We start from the raw sequence: 16645 nt of genomic DNA, 5'->3' as shown, positions 1-16645 counted from the left end.
GGGGAGGGGGAGGGTGCGAGGTATCTTTGACCTCTGATTGTCTTGGAATGGAGTTTTCATAGTCATGGGTGGTTTGAGTGGGCTGAGGCTGAATTTAAAGAGATGTCTGGGTTGGGGTTATTTTGCACATGTCTTCCCTGCTGGGAGAGCAAATTGAGTTCTGGTTCTCCAAAAGAGTGGCTCTGTGGTCACCCCTCTTTCTACATTTAACACCTTTTGTTACTTCTGAGTACTCCTCTTAGCCACCAGGCCCATCTATTTAAAAAAAAAAAAAAGGCATTCCCTCATTGGCTAAAATCCAAACTTTCCAACAAGATAGACGATTCCAATCTGCTGTTTCTCAAAATTAAGTACATTCTTGTTAGCGTGACAGTTAATTCCACCCTGCAGAGCCTCTGATGAAAAGGTTTTGTTGTTTATTTACTGTTCGCAATATTAAATCCAAACCTTTTAGCATAACAATTGCTGACACAAGAAACTCCCCAAAATCATTCTCTGGCTAAAATGTAAAAGCCTTAGAATAATAGAAAATTCTGCTCATGCCATTCCTCCAGGTAGAGATTACATGTTTCTAGCATGATGCACCTGTCACGTAAAATCATCCCCATCCCCATCCTCACCACATACATGGCGCCTCAGTTAACTCATTTGTCCTCACCAAAGTCCTATAAGGCGTATGCAACTATTCCACAATTCCAAGATCTAATATAAAACTCTAATTGAAATATAAAATTTGACTAACTCATCCACAGACTCCACTATTAGAAATAAATTCTCCGTATGTCTCTTAAAACCCGTAATTGGCTAAAACTTAAAACTTAAAAATTTGAATTGGCTGAAATTTGCATTTTAAAATGGAAAAATTTAAGTTGGCTGAAATTTCAAATTTCAAATATAAAATCTGTGCCTGTCTTAAAACTGTTAAAACCCATTATTGGCTAAAATTTAAAATTGAAAAATTGAAAATTTTAAATTGGCTAAAATTTAGATTTTTAAACATGAAATCTGTATCTCTCTTAAAACCCATAAAACTCTTTGTTGGCTAAAATTTAAAATTCAAAAATTCTAATTGACAGAAATTTAAATTTTAAAATTGAAAAATTTAAATTGGCTAAAATTTAATATTTTAAAATGGAAACATTTAAATTGGCTAACATTTAATACCTTAAAATAGAAACATCTTAAATGTTGGCAAATTGAATTTAAATAAAATAAATAAAATAAATAAAATTGAAACATTTAAATTGGCTAAAGTTTAAAAATGTAAACATGAAACCTGTATATCTCTCTCTTAAAACTTAAAACACTTTATTGGTAAAATTTAAAACTTAAAAACTTATATTGACTGAAATTTAAATTTTAAAACTGAAAAATTTAAATCAGCTGAAATGTAAAGTTTTAAGTATAAAATCTATATAGCTTTTAAAACTTCTAGAAGTCTTTTTTTTTAAGTCTAAATTGGCTAAAATTTAAAATGCGAAATCTCAGTATGGCTCTTAAAACCCTGAGAACACTTTATATGGCTCTTAAAACCCTGGGAACCCTTTATTGGTTAAAATTTAAATTCTTTCGCCAGATGATTTGAAAACTAGATTATACCCCTTTTATTCTAAGTCCATATGTCTTAGCGTATTTATGAATTTGATGATGATGTAACTGATGAAATTGTTCACCTGTCTGTCTTCAGTCTAAAATCCAATATCCTTGGCATATCACAAAATCCTGACCTGAATATTCCTTAGCATCAAAGCTCAAAGTTTTATTTTTTTTATTTTTTATTTTTTTTAAATTTTTTTTTAAAAATTTTTATTTATTTATGATAGTCACATGAGAGAGAGAGAGAGAGAGAGAGAGAGAGAGAGAGAGAGAGAGAGGCAGAGACATAGGCAGAGGGAGAAGCAGGCTCCATGCACCGGGAGCCCGACGTGGGATTCGATCCCGGGTCTCCAGGATCGCGCCCTGGGCCAAAGGCAGGCGCCAAACCGCTGCGCCACCCAGGGATCCCAAAGCTCAAAGTTTTAGCAGGACGCGTGAAAGTTGTCCCATAACTGCTGTATTTAAAATGTACAAAAGTTTCTTTTCATTGCTTAAAACATAAAGTTCCAATCACTTAGCATAAAACAAAAATTTTACCGTGTAATTTATCAGCAAATGGATGGATATAAACCTCCAACTCTTACCAGGCCGCTTCTTAAACCGTTGATTGGCTTAATTCCAAACCTCTCAGCATTATATAAAAATTTGACCGTGTCATTCCTCAAAACCAAAGGTCACACTTCCTTGCAAGGTACATGAATTTGGTCTTGTAACTTCTGCTTAACACTTTTTAATATCTCTTAATCACCTATGAGATAAGATCTAAACTGCTTAGTCAAAAATACACGTATTACCATATAATTTCTCCGCAGACTACTCTTATCGAACACAGAAATTTTACCATGTCACTCTCTTAAAATCTCTGAATGGCTGAAATCCAAAATCCTTAGCACAGCACAAAAATGTATTCCTGTCATTCCTCAAAATAGGGTCCAGACTTCTTAGCAAGCTATGGAAATTAAATCACATAACCTTTGCCTAAGACCTGCCCCGCCTCTGTATCACTTGCTATAAAATGATCGAGTCCTTCAGCATAAAGTACAGACGGTGCACTTGTGCCAAGGGGCACCTCCTCTGAGCTGTCGATGCGCGTTCATTATCAGGTTCATCAAATCCAGACACCTTAGCATAAAATATATTTTAGCAGCTAATTCCCCTGGAGACAAAACTAACTCATCAGTCACTCCTTAAAACCCTTTACTGGCTAAAATCCAAACACCTCTGCATGAGGGTTCAAAAATGAGATCATATCCCTCCCCAAAATGAAATGCTTGAATGCCTTTGACTCTCACATAAAATCACATCTCCTTGGCATGTTATAAAAATCTGATCATATTATCTTTACCATAAAAACCCACTCTTGTAGCTCTGCCAAAATGCATAAGTTTGATCATGTAACTCCCAATTTAAAACTTTCCAAGATTTCTTCGTTGCCTGTAACAGAACGTCCCAACTACTTAACATAAAATGCAACGTTGTACCATGTAATTTATCTTCAGACTGGTCTATAAAAAAAAAAAAAAAAAAAAACCCAAATCTCATCCCGTCATTCTTGTAAACCCTTTATTGGCTTAAATCCAAACTTATTAGCATGATATAAAAATTCGATCTTGTCATCCCTTAAAATAAAGTTCACACTTCCTAGCACAGCATATAAAATTTTATCTTGTAATTCCGCCTTAAAATCTTAACAATGCCTCTTCATTGTGAAGTTATGGAATCAAAGTCCAAATTCTTAGCACAAAATGTGAATTTTATTTTGTAATTTCACCGCATATTATCCACTCCAAAAAAAAAAAAAAATCTTACCATGTCACTCTCTTAGAACTTTTCATTGGCTAAAATCAAATTTCTAGGCATGTACAGAACTCCAATCATGTCAGAGCCTCAAAATAAATTTCAAATTTCTTTGCGCGTTCCCAGCGTTGATCACATAACTCTTGGGACTGAAGTTTTTCAACTTTGGTGTCAACATCCATCAAATCTCTGAAACTCAGACGTTGGCACCCCTGAGATATAAAGTGCAAAGGTTTTTGCAGGAGACTTAAATTTGTGGCTCTTACCGGTTTTCTCTTTATAGTTTTTCAATGTTCCCTGTATAATAAAGTCCAAAGCTGTTAGCCTTAAAATACATTTTTTTTCATGTTTTTCTGCAGATTTATCTTCCACAAGCAAAAATCTCACCATCACATTTCTTAAGACCCTTTGGCAAGAATCCAAACTCCTTAGCATGATACAAAAACTTGTTCCAGTCATTCCTCAAAATAAAGCTATCCCCCCAAACCCCAAATCTATTCCTAGAACCCCGCTTAAAATCTTTTCCTGTATTTTCATCACTAACAACGTATCTCGACATCTCAGCGTCTTCAGTCATGGTGTTCTCAGTGTAAAACCTTTCGGATTTCACGTCCAAAGCGTAAAATCCAAATGCCTGAGCATGAAATGAAAATTGGACCAGGTATTTGTTATATTAAAAAATCTTTACATTGCTTTTCACTACTTAGGGAATAAAGCCTATATTCCTTTGCACAAAACCAACATTTTTCATCCTCCCTTATTTCTCGATGCAGTTTCTTGTTCCTCTCGCACTTTGCTCCTCAAAGACTGGGTTTCTTACTTCCTGTCCCCGAACTCATTTTAATTTTATAGTTCTGGATCTTTTTATGTTGTTAAGCTGGTTCCTCTGCCTCCATTTCATTAATTCATTACAGCAACGTGTCCTGATTCTTTTTTCTGGGCCAGGCGCTGGTTTGAGGACCCCGATGGGAAGAAACGGAAGCAGCCATGCCTTGCAGAACGTCACCAGCAAGGAGATGAGGACCACGCCCTCATGCTAAATGTCCTGCTGGAGGTGAGTGTAGGGTCCTGGGGGCCAAGACCGAGGGATCTCCCTTTACAGATGGTGAGCGTCTCCTTTGAGGCTCTGCTGGGTCCAGCCGCCTGACCCTTTGGGAAGACATTGGGCATTATTGGGGCCGTGTTTCATAAAGTGAAGGTGCCTCTGGCCTCCCATGTCTGGCTTTATACAGTGGCTACAGGCTTCCTTCTGACGCCCACCCTCCACATGCCCACCTGCTGCAGCTGGTGCAGCCTGGAGGCTGCCCAGCCCCTTCTCTGGGCTCTCCAGAGGTAATACTGTTCCGTCCTACAGATGTAGCTTAATAAATGCTCAGGTCTCAGGCCTCAAGGCAATTTCTTTAATAAATATCTCTTGATTGGGGAATTCTCACCTTACCAAAAAAATCAAAATCAAAATCAGGATTTAGTGCACCTGGTTCAGGTCAGAAGTGCCCTCGAGGTCTTTGAGTCGGACCCTCTGCCCCCCGCCGACACTCATAGACAGACACCCCAGCCTCACCACCTTCAGTGCCCAGAGCCTTCTCGGCCAGGTCAGCTCCTTGCTTGCCGCTGAGCAAGTGGCCCATTGGGTCAGGGCTGCCAACGTGAGTCTATGAAGGGTTGGATGGGAGGGGGGGCGGGGGGGGGCCAATCCCTCAGCGAATACCTCGCCTTGTCGGCTCACTTGTACAGTAAAGGAAATCTGATTTTAAAAATAGAGCTTGGAAGAGGAGATGAGGGGTATTTAGGAGCGGAGTTAGCCAGGGGCGGGGAGCAGGGGAGAGGTGAGGACAGGGGAGGGGGGCCTGCAGCCTGAGTTGCTGACGAGGAAGGTAGAGAGCCAAGAAAGAGGAGGCAGGAGGACAGAGGGGAACGAGGGACCACGGGGTTCTCTGTCACGACCTCGCCTTTCCCAGCCTCTCAGACGCCCGGCGGCCACACCTGCAGCCCTGGCCTTCTCGGCTGCCAGGATAGGCATCAGGGCTGAGGTCGGGGGGAGACCCTGTGTGCCTTGGCCTGCCTCAGAGCCACTTGGGTTTGAGGGACACAGCCACCACGCCTTGAGGGCTAAGTGACCTTGAGATGAACATCCCTCATTGACTCCCTTATTGCCCCAGACCCGCTGAGCATCCCTGTGGAAGTGGGCACGTGGGGATGCTGGTGGGCCTGTAGGTTGGTCTTAGTTATTTTATTAAACTAGTGTCAAGGTCCAGATGTACCCTTATTAGGCTAAGGGCTGTGGCTCCTTGGTTTCCTGGTGTAGACCAGGGGTACGGTCACTCCCCACATAGCTTGTCACTAGGGATTTTCAAGATGGATCCCTGAGCACCCCATGAGTACCTTGGGTAGGTCCTGGGTCCTGTGGACTCCTGCTTTGCCTACTCACCCCCTGCCTTGTGGGTTAAGACCACTTGGGCCTTATAGCTGGGAGACCCTTCACATCTTGACCCAGAGTGGCCAGCCTCAGCGGCTTCCCACTCTTCACCTGGGGGCTGGGGTTTGGGGCCTTGGGTGTCAGGCCCCACTGGGCCTCCGTCATCCCTGTAGGGATAGTCTATAGAAGGAGAGGTGGCCGTGATTCAGGACAGACATGAAGTTACAGCAGGGTTGGGGCTGGTCCCAGGGCTTTTCCACCAAAGCCAAACTGGTTGGGTGGGGTGCCTTCTAGAAAAGATGGCTCGGCCCCTTGCCTCCTCAAGCCATCAGGGTGAGGGGCAGTGCCCCTGACCTAGCAATATTCCTGTGGCCATCCCCCCGCCCTACTGCTTGACTGGCAGCTCCAGGGGGCAGCTGGATCACTCTGCCCAGAATAACCCTGGGAGGGATTGGGAGAGGGGTCACACATGAGAATGTCCTTCTTCTTTGGGCTGTCCAAATGGGCCAGGCCAATCAGCTGCTCCCCGGGCTGCTCTTGCCTTTCATGGCAAGCGGGCAGAGGAAGGAGGCGCACCAGCTGCCAACCCGGGACCCACACTGACTTTCAGCGTGACCTTCCCCTCCTGGGCCCTCAGTTTCCCCAGAACTGCAAGGCGGGCTTGGGCAGGGGGTCTTTTCACCTTGTTCCTGTAGCTCTGGGATTCTGGTAGATGCCTGAGGAGTGACTGACCTGGGCAGCAGCGGTAAAAGGAGGGGGTTGACTGAGCAAGTGGAGCTCAGGGTCCCCACCCTGCCTCAATTCCAGAAGCTTCGGGGGGGGGGGGTCCTTACACTACTTACTACTTGGGGGGGGTGGTCCTCATGCCATTTCCTTTAAAGAGAGGCCCCCACCTAGAAGTCCTGGTTGGGAGCACAGGCTGGCCTGTTCCTTCTGGGGTCGGTCTTGTTTGACCTTGGGACTGGACGGGTCTCAGTGGAATCTGTGTGTCTGTGGTGGGGTCCCTCTATGCCCCGTGTTCTGCTGGCTCTGAGGACGGGCCAGGAGCCGTAGGCCTAGGGGTGAGCTGGCGGGGGGGACCTTGGCCTTGGTGTGGGTGGAAGTAGGGCCAGAGTCAGAGGTAGACCTCCTTCCCAGGGGTCATGGGACCTTCGTAGGCTGCAAAACGGTCTGAACAAGGAAGGGCCTGTGATCATCACGAAGACTCTTGGGATTTTTAGTTTTGAAACACCTGCTGTAACGGGCCGGTCAGCACTCAGCATTTTCACGCCTGGGTCAACTTTAATCTCCCCACTCGCCCCGTGAGGTGACGGCGTTCCACCTTGCAAGGGAGTGCAGCGGAGCTGGGGTCCCGGGGGGGGGGGGGCTGAAGTGACTTACCCGGGAGCTCTAATTATTAGCAGGAGCCACGGCTTGAGGACCAAGACCACCGAGGGCCCCCTCCCCCAGGCCGCAGGCTGCTGGCGACTGAGGCTGGCGAGGGGCGGCCTGCGCGCATGGAGGCCAGTGCCGTCCAGACGGGGGTAATTAGAATTTATTTATTGAAACTGATGTTTCCCCAGCGTCTGCTCTGTGTCAGGCACGACCCTAGCAGCTTGACCCCAGACACTGACTTGGCTCCCGACCGAGTTCCCCATTTCGCGGCGCCAGGAGGACGTAGGTCAGGAAGGAAGAGGCCGTGTGGAAAGCCAGGTTTTCCTGCTTCCACCAGGGGCTGGAGAGGGCAGGAACGGATGCCCTCGGTCCTGGCGGGGGGCAGACAGTGGCCATTTGGGGACCCCGAGGGACCCTCGGCCCGAGAGGCCGCTTTCCTTCTGTGGCATCCACATGCTCAGCCTCGTGACCCGATGGGAGGCCGGAACCTAGGAACGGGGCCTCAGCGTCTGCCTCCATCTCCCTGAAAAGCTCATGTGGTCATTGCCAACTCATTTTGGCTAATTTGGTTGTCGGCAGAGGGACAGGACAGCTGGCCCTGGCCCTGCTAATTATAGCCGCTCAAGTATTTGTACGAGGTACTGAGTCCCCCATGTCATGGTTTTTTCCTGCAAACTAACCCTTTAACCTTTGTTCCTGAGTGCCAGCCAGCCCGCCTGCTCCATGTATCGATCGTCCGGACGCCCCCCTCCCCCGGCGAGCTCCCTCCCCTAGGGGAGGTCAGCATGAGCCTCCACCCCAAGTCTTACCTTTGACGCAAGCGATCAGTGGCTCTGCTCCTGTCCCGTTGTCAACTGGAATCTCGCTTCTCTCTACAAAGCGATTGGATACGTTTATTTCTGTAATTATGAAAGTCCAGGCTCTGGGCCGTGCGTGCACATGCCCCCGTTCCCCACGGCACACCGCACACCTCCTTTCCTGCTTCTCTCCCCGGGCTGGGTCGCGCTGCCCCCGTGGGGTGCCTCCATCACCCATCTATCTCGAGTACTTACTATGTGCCAGACAGTTTTAATTCTTTCTATCCCTATGGCAACCTGGGAAGCTGGTCCTGTTATTATTCCCATTCTTCAGAAGAGGAATCTGAGGCTCAGGGGCGGACCTCAAATCCTTAGAAGGCCTGATCTCATTCTCCCACTGGGTCTGACGCAGCCTGCGCCTCCTGCTGGCCCCAGGGACAGCGCACAACCCACTGAGGTCTGCAATGGCACCATTGTTCAGCTCTCTCCCTGGACCCCCAAGCTCTTGGCAAGACCCCCCCTCCCCGTTCTTGCCAGACCTCATTTTGCCCTCAGCAAGAGTCTGGGGTCTGGGCCTCTTGTGTCACCCCAAGTAAATCTCTTAGTTCCCTGAACTTCAACCTCACAGGCGATTATAAGTAGCATCTTCCCAGGCTGGTGGTCCTTCCCTCACCCAGTGTCCCCACCCAGGACGGGGGACCCCTGTGGTGTTTTGTCACGTTCCTGATATCAGTATGTATGTGCTACTCCTTCGTCCCACCCTCTGTCAGCACACAGTAGGGCTGAGGGCAGCAGGTGAGGCTGGAGAGGTGGGTGGAACTCTTGTGAGCAGGTTGTCTTTTCTCCCCTCCCAGGTGGCTGGAGGTGAGACTGCGCTTTCCCCCAGGAAGGGAGCAGATGCCTGGCCCAGGATCGAATCAGAAGGTCTGCCCTATGAATTTATTTTTTCTGAGTTGTAAATTTGGACAATTTGTAAGTGTGTAGCCCCCTCAGGATGGAACTTACCTGAGCTCTTTATTCTGCAGCTGAGGCTCACTGCCCCCTGGATGGGCAGTGAGTTGGTGGGTTCCAGAGACCAAGGTGTAGCCCAGCCCTGGCCCTGCCCCCCGAAACCGAGATGGCACCCCTGCCCGGAGGGGGATGGATGGGGTCCTCCTAGGCTGACCTCACAGTAGACCAGGTATGTACGCCCTCTTTTTTTAAAATTTTATTTATTTATTCATCACACACACACACACACACACACAGAGAGGCAGAGACACAGGCAGAGGGAGAAGCAGGCTCCACGCAGGGAGCCCGACGTGGGACTCGATCCCTGATCCCCAGGATCAGGCCGTGAGCTGAAGGTGACGCTAAACCACTGAGCCACCCGGGTTACAGCACCTGTAAAGACAGGGCTGCCCACACCCTGTCTTTAACCACACAGGTTCTGGGGAGGTAGAGGCCTCATACCACATTAATACGGTAATATAATTAAAAATCCAGAATAATGCTGTCCCTCTGTTATATGTAATCAGGGGAGGTGTTAGAATTTCTGACCATGATACAAAGGGGTGCAACAAGTGAGACCTCTCTGATGGGGGCTTAAGGGGGCCCCAGGGCCCTGTTGGGAAGCAGAGAGCACAGACTCCCCTGGGTGACCTTGGTCAAGTGATAGCGAGTCCCCCTCCCCTTCTGTAGGATGGGGACCGTCATCTTTAAGTGTTGCCTTGATTCCCTAAATGAAATAAAATAGAAAATGCCTGGCACACAGTAGGTATTCGGCGCAGATACAAATCATTCTTATTTTACGTGGATCTGTCCCCTCCCTCTTAGAAAGCCCTTCTCATTTTTATAGAACACAGAGGGAAGACAAGGGGAGCGGGGACAGTCGGGTCAATGCTGGGATCCAGAGATCCTTTTCTTGAGTCAACTGTATAACTTGTACTGGCATTGTCTGGATTTATGTGGCCTTCCGGAGGAGTGAACGTCTTCATGTTGAATTATCCTGGCCCCGAGGTGGATGCAGGTGATGTCAGCCTCGGTACTGCATTTTATTTTTCTTTATCCTACCATATTTCATATCTGAAAAACTATGACAAATACCTCAAAGTATTCTCCAGGACCGAACTCAGGCCAAAATAAAATGCTATGTAATAAATAGCAGAGCCTCGTGTATGGGAAAGGCGATTAAGAGCTGGTCACGCTGGCAGAGCGCTGGTTAACCTGTGCTCACATTTCTTCCGCACAAAGTCATGGTCGAAAATAAATCCCTGCCTGGCAGAGGGGAGGAAAGTTCTAGAAGGTCCCTGTCTGTGCGAGTGAGGGGAGGGACTGTAACCGACCAATGGGTTAGTTGATCTGTGCAGATGGAGGCCAGGGTGATAGCGGATGAGGGCTCATAGTGATTGGGGCCACAAATTGGCTTAGGTTTGTGTTCTGGGGGGTCTCGGGGCCTCAGCTCTCCACCTGTAGATGAGACTGAGCTGGTCTCTGCTGCGCACTTAGCCTCCCGCCTGCAAGGGGATTCATTCTGGCAGCTAGACAACTGTGAGGGGGCCTGGGGAGTGGAGTCTGAAGCTCAGCAAGCAAGGGGGAGTTGAGGGGTCTTGGGGTGCAGCGTGCCACCCTGGACTCGAGGGAGGAGCAAGCAAGGACCTGCAGGGCCCATCCCCTTTGTCTGGGACCCTCAGGTCAGGCAAACCTGTGCCCTTGAGCTGTACTCCCTCTGGATGGGAAGTGGGGGGATGATGGCAGCCACGGGGTTCTGCGGAAATCTAGCTGTCAGGGGATGTCAGGGGACACAGGGAGGCTCCTCGGCTCCTCGCCAGCAAGCTGCGCGGCTGTTGACGCATGTGAGCTGAGGGGCCGCTGCTCCCCAGAGGCCCGCGTGTCCCCTCCGCCAGGCCTGGCTCATGTGACATTCTCCCTGCGTTCTCATTCCACTTAGCTAATCCTGGAGAACACGGGCCAGGGCATTCGCTTTTGGGGCCTCTTAAAGACCGAAAAGGAAAGTCTGCCCCGATGGGTGCATTGCAGACACCCCCGCCAGGCGGCTCTGGAGGGATTTGGGGCCTGGTGGGGGGGGTGAAATCACAGCCGGCAGGCACACACCTGCTGGCCTCATGTCACTGACACGCCACCGGGAGGCCCGGGGCTCCAGCTTTAGAACATATAAAATTAAAAGAGGAATGATCTTTGGGATAAAATAAATCCTGCGTGTCTGCACGACTAGTTTTGGGGATATGTGCCTGGTCCCGGGCCATCAGCTAAAATGCTCTTCCTTTTGTTGTAAAAACAGGATAACAACCCCACCCCATCCCCAACCCCCAACAAACAAATAAATGAAAAAAAAAAAACCCACACAAAGTGTTTATTTTAATTATGCAAGGAATGCACTGATAATTAATACACTTGTTACTAACAATCAAACATTGCAGATAAAAGCTAAAGCCGTGTGCAACCCCTCCCTCACGCCCAGCTCCCCCCACCCCCAGCATTTTCACTGCTGTTACCAGTTTCAGGCGCACGGTTCCAGATATTTTCCTGTGCTTTTATGTATGTATATAAATAGACCTCCAAAATATATGATTTTGTTTATTTTTTACGTAAGCTGTATCACAGTGTACATTTCCTTCTGCTTATTTTTCTTCCCTCAGGAATCCGCTTGGAGATAATAAAGATCGACACTGTGCCTTGGAATACACCTTAGTACCCTGTAATCTGTACGCCCTGGGGCTGCTTTAACCCCTTCACCGCTGTCTGTCGCAGGAGCCCCAGGTCCTTACCCTGTGGGGACGGAGCGCAGGGCAGGTGTAAGTAATTTCTCAGGAGCGGGCTCGCAAGTGTTTATGACATTATCACAAATGAATATATGGATGCATCAATTAGCAAAATTAAAGAGGGTCATGCCTGGACCAATGATGACAAAGTGTCTATGAACAAAGGATCATGATTAATCCAGTTCTGCGCAAAATACTGAGGTCCATTAAAAGACAATAGGTCTCGGCTGTTTTATTCTTTTTAAGAGCTGTTTAATATTCCGGGGTATGTATGCACCATTGTCCATTAGACCCTCTTCTATTGTTGAAAATCCCAGCTGTGAGCGTGCTGGGGGGGGCAGAGAATATGTCCAGATACAATCTCTGGTCAAACTCCTGGTCGTCTGGGTGGGGGTCACAGGTTCATGGGTGCTTGTTACATCATTTAAGAAAATAAATGAAAAGGAATCCATGAAATAAAAGTGGCCCTTGCACAAATAAATGAGCAGGACAGGAACTGAGGTTTTAATTAATGCGATTTTGCTCAACTGATACCCGCTAAAAAATATCTAAGCCGTTCCTGTGTTTTGTTATTGCTAATGGCCCCACAATGAGCATTTTTATAGGTAAATCTGTAAACACGTCCCTAGTTATTTCTTTATCCCAGCTTCTTGGAGGTGGGGTAGCTGGGTTAAATGGTTTTGCAAAGTTTATTTTCATTGATCTTTCTAAAATGCCATTTTGACCTTGTCACTGTCTTGCTTAAATCCTCCCTCTGACTTCCTGGAGCTTCTGGGATGTGGTCCAAGAGCCTCAGCCGGGTACCTAAGACCCTTTGGGGTCTGGCTGGAAGCTTCCCAGCGTCATCGCCCCTGCCCCTTGCCCCCACTGGGCGCACTGGGCCCCGGAAGAGCCGCCTGCTCCTGTCTGTGTGCCCTGCCTTTTTACACCTGGGGGCTTTGGCTGGGGCTTCCCAAGCAGCTTCTCCTGAGCCTTTAAAACCAGGCTTTGAAACGTACCCCACGGTGAACTCCCCTTGACACCTTGTTCAAAAGTCCAGCGAAGCACAGTCCCCATGAATGTGATGCCTCATTGACACATTTTCCTAGTTCAAAACAAAAATGTTTTGCCACTTTTCTAGAATTTAAGAAAGCGGCCACATGTTAATAATCACCCCCTTTCCTTTGTCCCTTTCCAGTGCCCTGGGCTCCTGGGTCGCCTGCATCTGCCTTCCCCTAACTGGAGAAGCCTCCTTCTTCTCCTGAGGACTGAGCCATCTGCCCTGCTACTGGGTGAGTGCTCAGAAAGCGACAGACCACAAACACACGCCTGGGGGGCCCAGGCTGCCTCGTCCCACCGCCCCCCAAGGGCTCTGTCCTGCCCTCGGGGGCACCGCACCAGCTTCCCTACCAGCAGGACCCCAGAACCCTGGGTTGTGGTCCACGAGTACGGGGTGGCTGAGGGTCCAGTGTGCTGATGATCACGGGCTTGAGGGGCATGATTAGGGCTGGGAAATGGTTGATTGCGTCTTTTATGGCCTTCTCCTAGCCAGAGGGAAATGGGCCTGTTCCCAGAACATAAGAAGGAGGTAAGTCTTAGCATGTGACAGCAGGGACACCAGCTGTGGTTATGACAAGGGCTTTGGGGACAGGACAGGCTGAGAGTGGCTGCTACCTTTGGGACAGGGTCATATTCTAGAGAGCACAGGCTTGAGGCAGAGGGACGTTGGTGCCAGGTCCACATCACGCAGAGGGCAGAGGGTCTCCCTTGCTTGTGGGAGGGACAGAAGTCACCTGACTTGATGGAGGCTTTGGTTCTTCCCCCACCCGCCCACCCCAGGGTGGTGGGTGGGAGACCCCAGAGAGGCCGACCATTTTGAGAGCACAAGCCCACCTACAGAACATACATGGTGTGTGTGTCTTTGGGCAGGCCCCGAGAATCCCCGTGCCTCAGTTTCCTGATCAGGAAGGCATGTGCACACACGGAGTAGTGATAGGCAGAGGGAGACAATAACACAGATAAATCACCCAGCACAGTAGCCAGCGGAAAACAGGAGCCTTTCCCCTCCCGACCCCCCCCCCGGCCCCCCCTGTTGGAAACGCTTAACCTTCCCTCCCAGAGGCGCAGGCAGCTCCTCTTCAGGGCGGGGAGACCCACAGATGGGGGGAAAAAAAGCAAAAAGAAAAGTCTGGAAGAGTGTGAACAGGAATAAAGGCCTCCACTCCCCTCGCCCCAGGGAAGACACCCCCCAAGGGACAGCACCCCAGCCGGGGAAGGGGCTGCCCCCGCCGGGTTTAATTGGGTTCTCCTGAAAAGTTTGGCAAGAGTTTATTTTATTTTTTTTTATAAATATATATAAAATGTCAGACTGCTCTTCAGGCAGATTTTTTAGGCGTGTATTTTATGGACTTTGGCAAGGAGGGCTCGGAAGGAACAGTGGTACAGTCTCCAGGGGTTAATCATTCCTGGAAAAACTTCTGGCTAAACCTGACTTCTCCTGAATTTCACAGAAAACGCTCCCTGGGCCGGGCCCAGGCTGAAGGAGGTTTTTGTGTGGGGCAGCTGAGGAGGGCTTGTATGGTGCCTTTTACACAAAAGTGAACTTCCTCGGCCCCGGGGCACAAAGGCTCCTCTCTCCGAAATGTTGGGTTTATTTACTCTGGGCGGCTCGCCCCCGGGCTGTTCTGTGCGGCCGCGTGCGGAGCCGCCTGCGCCCCTTCCCTGGAGCCCCAGCCCACTCCCGACTTCCTCACGCAGGGGCAGGGGCCAGGGAGCCCGACTCTGTTTGCGTCTGGAGCAGAAGGAAGTGCAGTGGGGAGGCGGAGCCCCCTCCCCAGCCAGCCAGCCAGCGCGGCAGGGGCTAGAGGGTGTGCTGCTCCGAGGCCGGTTAGGGATTGGGGGTTAGGGATTGGGGCGCAGGTGACTTTTCACACGCACACCCGTGACGTTCTGAGCTGTTGCCTGCAACACGAGCCCCTGACCAGAAACCTGTATTTGCAACGTTTCGTAAGTGCGTGGCTTCTGCTCTGCACCGCATCGGCCCCCCCACGGCCCCCCCACAGAATGCCGCAGAGGCAGGGACGCATATGCAAATACCACCTTACCAAACATTTGCAAATCCGACAGTTTCAAAGCAGTCCTTTAATAGATTCAAACAGGAGCGGTGACAACATAACAACAGAAACCCCAGGCTCTGGAAAGCAGTTTCCCCACGGGCTCGCGGCTCCTAAGCAGGGCGGTAAGGGCAGCCTGTCTGTCTGTCTGTCTGTCTGTCTGTGGGGAGGCAGCCAGGCACTCTCCACCTGCAACACGATGCTGCCCCCCCACGGCGGGTCAGAGCAGCTGTCGGGACCCCGACAGTGCCCTGGCAGGTTGGGCTGTCAGGAGCGGGACAATCAGGCTTGCCCTGACACGGGGCTCTGTCCCCAGGTCCCCAGGTGCCTCAGCCCTCCCTGGTTCTTGCCGCCCCTTGAAAGTGCGTCACTGCCTCAAGGGTGAGCTAGGACAGCCTGGCCATTTCACAGACAAGGACCCCCGGGCTGGCCCCTCAGAGCCAGCCTGTAATACACACACACACAAACACACACATACGCACACACGCGCGCACACACGCACACACATGTGCGCGCGCCTGCGTGCGCTCGCTGAGTGCCTACACTGGGAACAAAGACAAAAAAAACTCCTTTAGAAACTGCAGAACAGAGCCTCGTCTAGCGGGGGTCCCCTGATAAAGGCCCCGTCCACCCAGAGTTCCTGGGAACTGAGCCCCCATGAATGGGCCTGGAGAGCCAGCGCCCGATGCAGCGTGGGCCTCATTCATCAACATGCAGGCCCCTGGGCCCCGTCGCTGGGGCGAGGGGCTTTCACGAGTCCCCAGAGCATCCAAGTCACGGTCCAGCAGCCGGCTGAATCCGTGGCTGCGGCCCAGCCTCCAGAAAAGGGCCTTGCTTTTCCCATGACCGGGCGGCCTCTCAACTCATCAGACCCCCCCTCTTCCCTCCCCCGCAGGAAGGCTCTCCCCCCACCACCCGCTGCACCAGCCTGTTGCCCCAGAGAGGACCCAGGGCAGCCTTTCTGGGCCTGGGAGCTGGGGCGGGCACTTGGCCACTCCAGGTGGCCCGGCCCTTGAGATGGGGAATTGGCTGCAGGACAGCCCCCCACGTCCCCCCCGCTGGCCCCGAGCACTCACCCCCATTCTCTGCTCCTCTCCCTCACTGCCTCATTGTGACAGAAGCGCTCCACCAGCCATCTCCGTGCCTTTGCCATGCAGCTCAGGGCAAGGTACATGGGAAAGTCTGCGCATCCTTGCTCTGACCCCAGCCTGCCTCCTCCGCAGCCAGCCCCGCTCGGGACTTAGCTCTGTAGGAGCTTCTCAAAGGCCTAGACGTGCGGGCTGCCAGCCCGGGCAGGGAGCCGTGCTGCAGCCTCCCGGCCAAGTACCGGCCTGCCTCTCTCTGCTCGGATGCCTCCCGTAACAGGGAGCTCCCTCTCTCCCCGAGCAGCCCGCTCAGGGCTCGCACACACCGAGCTGCTTTGCCGAGCCCTCCCCTGCTTTCTGCATCTGCCTCCGCGGCTCTGCTGCAGCCCCCTCGCCCCCTCTGCCCTCTGCTCTTCGCAGACAGCAAGCTCACTTCACTCCTCTCCTCTCCGTGCTCAGGAGCGAGCCCCCCACCCACCGAGGGATCAGATTTGGGGTTCCTGTCACCATCCGGATCACAGCCGTCTACACCTGTCCCGGGGCGCCTCTGCCCCTGCTCCGTGGGGTCTGGGACGGAGCCCTTTGCCCTGCTGTTCTGCAGAGAGCCCAGGGGAGGGCGCGGGTCTCCCCTCCCAGGTCCAGCTGCTAGAATTTCTGTTAAGCATCTGAGCCCTCCGTTTTTTATGGCCCCTCTGCTAGTTGCCAGGGAGAACGCTCTCTATGCAAC

At 50.7% G+C, this 16645-nt stretch overlaps 1 long non-coding RNA gene and 1 other non-coding gene across 2 annotated transcripts in view; both read left to right on the top strand.

The window, feature by feature from the left end:
* The first annotated feature begins 9011 nt into the window (after positions 1–9011).
* LOC129496209 (uncharacterized) overlaps positions 9012–16645 on the top strand; it is a 32417-nt gene continuing 24783 nt past the window's right edge. The window contains exons 1-4 of the long non-coding RNA XR_008661685.1: positions 9012–9160; positions 9818–10003; positions 11619–11774; positions 12919–13012. This is a non-coding gene — a long non-coding RNA (uncharacterized LOC129496209). The remainder of the gene's footprint in view (positions 9161–9817; positions 10004–11618; positions 11775–12918; positions 13013–16645) is intronic.
* Positions 11873–11949, top strand: LOC129496498 (small nucleolar RNA SNORD112). Its single transcript, XR_008661786.1, has one exon. It is a non-coding gene; the product is annotated as a small nucleolar RNA SNORD112 (small nucleolar RNA).

Source organism: Nyctereutes procyonoides, unplaced genomic scaffold (genome assembly GCF_905146905.1).
Source record: "Nyctereutes procyonoides isolate TBG_1078 unplaced genomic scaffold, NYPRO_anot_genome, whole genome shotgun sequence".
Lineage (NCBI taxonomy): Eukaryota > Metazoa > Chordata > Mammalia > Carnivora > Canidae > Nyctereutes > Nyctereutes procyonoides.
This window is presented reverse-complemented; position numbering and strand designations above follow the sequence as displayed.